Genomic DNA, 5,771 nt, shown 5'->3' with positions numbered 1-5,771 from the left:
CTCCAAGATTCAGTCTGTCAAAAGTCAATATAGCTTCATATCCACACAAGTTGTTGAGAAGCATAAATGACCATCCAGACTTTACTACAAAGTAACTGTATCATGCACATTAGAGATAGTGCATGTTTCCCATGCAGCTGATTAGCTGCCAATTCATTTTCTGATCCTTCCACTTAGCCTTCCACCAAGAAATATAGCCATAAACAAAATCAGGTTACAGACTTAAGGGCTGCATTCAGCTAAGTCATACTCTGAGTAGACCGATAGAAATCAGCGGACAAGTTAACTGAAGACTTTCTTCTGTAATAAGATCGTTGACCTATATATTACAATGGCAATATTTTTATGAGCATATTTAGACTAATTGATATATTGCAATTTAATGTTTTGATTTTTGTATTTTTAACCTTATTATCTGCCTGGACATTTTTTTAACGAGGGGCAGAATATCATTTGCTTCAATCAATCAATCAAAAAGATAGTCATGCCTAACTTAAGTCTATTTATTTCAGTGGGTCTACTCTAAGTACGATAGCTCTTCCTTGATATTTTGGCTTCAGTAGCAGTTTGGAAACTCTGTTTCCAGTAATCAGATATATTCACGGACTGTTTATTATATTTAACTGACTGGATCCTGCATTGTTAGGAACTACAGAAAACATTGTAGCATTTAAAAGGCACTGTTGCTATAAAAATTATTGCTCACGTTGTGTCTTTTGGTCACACTGGGTTTCTTATGCTGATCACCTGCTGGGAATGAGAGAGCAGGTACACACCAGGCATTCAGTATCACATGGATCCCTACTCGGGGAGGGCAGAAAAGAGAGGGAAAGGAAGTCAGTAGGTCTTTGGCCCCCTCATTTTGCAGGGCTCCTTCACAATTCTTGCCTGCCCTTTTTATCAGTTATAAAGCTCAGCCCTCAAAGCTCCTGTACAGCCTGACAGTGTCTAAGACAATACAGGGTAGTAGGTTAAGAGAGATCATCACTCCAGGAGGGACAAACTGCTCTGTAAAATCCTTATAACCCAGGGACAGCGGCCTTGTAGCATTTAGAGGGCTACAAGTTCCATACCTCTCCTTCAGTTGCCTCAGCTAGTACTGCTCATCCCCATGATTTCTGCAGGGGTGCGTATCTGAGGGGCACCCACGCTTCCCGCTTTCTGGCACAGCCTTTCCCTTCTGCGTACAGAAAAGGGAGCCACACAGCCCTTTCCCTATGATACCTTGGGTCAGATGCCACTCAGCTCTGAATGCAAGTGCTGCCCAACATATAGTTTAAACATAAATAAACCAAACTTAAAGCTTCTAAAACATTTAAACTGTAAAAGATTGGCAAGATGTTCAGTTTGTTGTTCAAAACTACAGGATTTCTCAAAAAGTGGTGGGATTTTTTTTTAGATAAATAATCTAAGATGAATTTGAGTACATAAATTTACTCAATTCAAGAATATAGTATATTATATCATTATATTATAAACATCTGGATGGTTTAGATTTTGTGTGGAGATACCAATTTTCAAAAACACGGACCTCCAGAAAATAGACACTGGACCCAAAAAATATCAATATTACTATTTATTTAAAAAATGATCCAATGATCTATGAGAATACTGTATAAATAGAAGGACAATTTATATATGTATGAGGGTCAGGGAAAGTGCTGCTAGAAAGTGCTGCTCAAGATCTACCCTTCTGCAAAATGTATTTAGGAATTTTTATTCCACTTAAAATGAATTAAGAGCATATAAAGGTATAAATGAAAACTATTTAATAATTTTAAAGGCAGCAATAGGGGGGGGGGGGACTCCAATATACCTAGCATTGCTAACAAGCAGTCAGTGAAAATACAAAGCCACACAGGCCCAAAGCAAACAAATCAACATTTGTATAGTTGTTCATCAAGAATAATTTTTCTCTATATTGTCATTTCTGTCTTCCTTTTTCTGAACCCTTCATAGCACTAAGCACAGCGGTGGCTCTATTTACAACTCTGCCAGTGCCATGTAGCACTTTTGGGTGATGGCCAATAACTCTCTGCCTAGCCTGCTTGGTCATGCCTGCAGGAGGAACCCTCACAACCCATGTAACTGCACAACAATGGGTGGTTATGTTCACAGGGAGCAATCAAAAGAGGCCTTTGCAAGAAGCCATGAGCCCCTGGTGCAGAGTACCCTGGCCAACAGCCACTGCAAAATTTCCAGCAGTTGTTGCATGGCAACTACACTGTAGGGTCTCCTATGTTCCTGGCATTTGTCAGGACTTGGCTGTTTGTGCTGATGCAGGAGAGGCTCATACCAGTGCAGTGGGAAACACTAATGGATTGCCTGCCTAGAACATCGAGGTGTTAGAATAAACAATGGTCACCTTCACATTAGAGTTTACTGATAGCCAGAAAAAAATGCATTGCTCCTTACCAGCTTTGACATCTGCTTCTCGTATGGTTTTTAGCATTGCTGAAAATCATTTTTTAAAGACCACAAGCATTTTAACAAGTAAAACAGCAACATCGCATCAGTTGGAAATGTCTTACATTAAGAATTTCTTGAATGTTGTGTATATACTGTATTTGAAAGAGCGCTTTGGAAATAGTTTGTACATTATTTCCTAATTTATACATGATTTTTAGTGTTAATATTTCTAACTGTTAATAACAAAATATTTAATGTGTTGTCCATTTTTATGTATTGATGTGGAAACAAAACGGTGATGCCAGCATTTTGACTTTTTTCATTAATTGTATCATATTTTCTGTTTTGTAATACAGAATGTTTGGACATGTTTTAGGTTAAAATGAATTGATTGTGAAGCCAAGTAATGGTACTTTTTCGTATGATGAAAAGACTTTTAAAAGGACTGCTGTAATCATGTTTGAAGTCTGTTCTTTTTTTAATTGCAGGTTTAATGAAAACAATACATTAATCACACTTCATTTATATTCTGAAATATTTCAAGTAAAGATCATTGCATGAGAAAAAGTGTTAATGTCAGTTTTCAAAATGTCAAATCTCATTTGAATTTCAAGATCAGGTTTTCTAGTTTCCTATTTAGCCAATGATCTCACTAGAAGGCATGACACAGTAACATAGAACTGCTATAGTCATAGAATTAAAAGAGTGCCGCATGAATTCCAATGGTTCATTGGCAATCCACTACCATGGGGGTAATTTACCAATAAGCCATTGGAATCCAATTTAATAAATTTGAATTTAAGATTAATTAATTTGTTTATACCCTGCCTTTCAGAATAAAATATTTCCAAATAATTTCTAGTAGCAATAAAAACAGTAGTAAAGAACAGGCAGAGCAGAAAATACACCAGCAAAAAATGTTTTTAAAACAGTATATAGCAGTGACCGTAGAAAGAAGAATACTTACCCCTCATAGAAAGCCTGATGGAACAAAAAGGTGTCTAAAAACAGTAAGAGAATTTGTTGGATTTCTCTAGGGAGTGTTCCACAACTATGGAGCCAATGAAAAAGCCCTGTCACTGGTACCACCATTCTGACCTTAACTAATGATGAGCTGGAGAGCAATGCCTTCATAATGGTGTAATCCAGGTTAGAGAACCTCAGGCCTGGGAGTTAACTGTTGCCCTTGAGACTCTTTCCAGGCCATTCTCACAAGCGCTTTCTCAAGCCCTCCACAAAGCCTTTGCATGGCAAGAATGTGCCATTGAATTGTGACAATGTCTTTTGCATTCCATAAGGCAGAAATATAGGTGGGTGTCAGAAGCCTGACAAAAGTCAGAAATCTTTTTACCTTTGCATGGGCTGAATGTACAGTGGAACCTGGGGTTACAGACGCTTCAGGTTACAGACTCCGCTAACCCAGAAATAGTACCTTGGGTTAAGAACTTTGCTTCAAGATGAGAACAGAAATCGCACAACAGTGGCACAGTGGCAATGGAAGGCCCCATTAGCTAAAGTGGTACCTCAGGTTAAGAACAGTTTCAGGTTAAGAACGGACCTCCAAAACAAATTAAGTTCTTAACCCGAGGTACCACTGTAGTTTATTGTATCTGAACCAGTGTGTGAGTGACTGAGGCTAGATATACCTCTTCCAGACTGGGCTGTAATTGGCAAAACAGTTGGACTCAAAACTGATGAAAAGCAGTTTTGATCACTGACACATGTGCAGGTTGAATACATTCAAACTGGGAAAAATGCAAACCAACAGCACCTTTGCCATGTTCAGAATTCAGTGTCAATATCTTCTCTCAGATTAGACACTGGAAATTAGTAGAGCCAAGTGCAGGTACCCCCATATTTATAGAATCATAGAACTGTAGAGCTGGAAGGGATCCCAAGGGTCATCTAGACCAACCCCCTGCAATGCAGGAATCTTATGTGTGATCTATTCACACATTACCATTTATATACATGGTGCTGAGAAATAAATAAGGTAAAGGTAAAGGTACCCCTGCCCGTACGGGCCAGTCTTGACAGACTCTGGGGTTGTGCGCCCATCTCACTTAAGAGGCCAGGGGCCAGCGCTGTCCGGAGACACTTCCGGGTCACGTGGCCAGCGTGACATCGCTGCTCTGGCCAGAGCCAGAGCCAGAGCCGCACACGGAAACGCCGTTTACCTTCCCGCTGGTAAGCGGTCCCTATTTATCTACTTGCACCCGGAGGTGCTTTCGAACTGCTAGGTTGGCAGGCGCTGGGACCGAGCAGCGGGAGCGCACCCCGCCGCAGGGATTCGAACCGCCGACCTTTCGATCGGCAAGCCCTAGGCGCTGAGGCTTTAACCCACAGCGCCACCTGCGTCCCGAGAAATAAATAGAAACCAGGAAATAAATAAAAACCAGCTGAAGAGTCCTCATGTCTCGAGGAGACCCTCCCCAGAACCTGAAGAGGACGTCGCGAAGGACAGACGAAGCCCCAAAGAGACTAGAGGCACAGCGGGACTTTGTTTAGGCTGCTCATCCTACCTGCCTAACATGCTTTTTAGTGGGTAAAAGGTAAAGGGACCCCTGACCGTTAGGTCCAGTCATGGCCGACTCTGGGGTTGCGGTGCTCAGCGTACAGCTTCCAGGTCATGTTGCCAGCATGATTAAGCCACTTCTGGTGAACCAGAGCAGTGCATGGAAACACCGTTTACCTTCCCGCTGGAGCGGTACCTATTTATCTACTTGCACTTTGACATGCTTTCGAACTGCTAGGTTGGCAGGAGCAGGGACCAAGCAACGGGAGCTCACCCCGTCGAGGGGATTTGAACCGCTGACCTTCTGATCAGCAAGTCCTAGGCTCTGTGGTTTAACCCACAGCGCCACCCGCGTCCCTTTTAGTGGGTACTCCCCACTTTATGTGATTTCACTTATGCACATGCAGGCCCTTGTGTGAGTGAGCGGATGCCTGTATTAACAGAATATCAAGGGTTCCCCTGGTTGTGCATATACCTGCTGATTGTGTGAATGGTGCCATTTTAGCCATGTATGTCATATGGTGCTATTTTAGTTACATTATGTCACATAACTCACCTAAGTTTATTGCTGGTACTGTATATTTATACTACGCTTACGGTAACAAGTCAAAGTGCGTCTGCCAAAGGGGCCTTCTCAGTGGCTGTTCCCACACTCTGGAATTCTCTCCACGGAGAAGCCAACCTGGCTCCCTCCTTGGGTCCTTCTGCCGTCGGCACATGAACTGGCTGCTGCTGCTGCTGCTGCTTTTAATGAAAGGTCCTTGGGAACTATGGCTGCTTTGAAATGGAAAGGGCTGGTGCTGTGCCGTTTTGGTTGTATTTCATAGAACCATGGAGTTCACGTTGT

At 41.9% G+C, this 5,771-nt stretch overlaps 1 long non-coding RNA gene across 1 annotated transcript; it reads right to left on the bottom strand.

Moving 5' to 3' along the window:
• Window positions 1–112: 112 nt before the first annotated feature.
• LOC307218052 lies at window positions 113–3,629 on the bottom strand. The gene is made up of 3 exons (XR_013839708.1): window positions 3,496–3,629; window positions 3,377–3,410; window positions 113–801 (listed from the first exon to the last, which is right to left on the bottom strand). It is a non-coding gene; the product is annotated as an uncharacterized lncRNA (long non-coding RNA).
• Between the last annotated feature and the right edge of the window lie 2,142 nt (window positions 3,630–5,771).

Source organism: Podarcis cretensis (genome assembly GCF_951804945.1).
Source record: "Podarcis cretensis genome assembly, chromosome: 6".
In the NCBI taxonomy this organism is placed as follows: Eukaryota; Metazoa; Chordata; class Lepidosauria; order Squamata; family Lacertidae; genus Podarcis; species Podarcis cretensis.
This window is presented reverse-complemented; position numbering and strand designations above follow the sequence as displayed.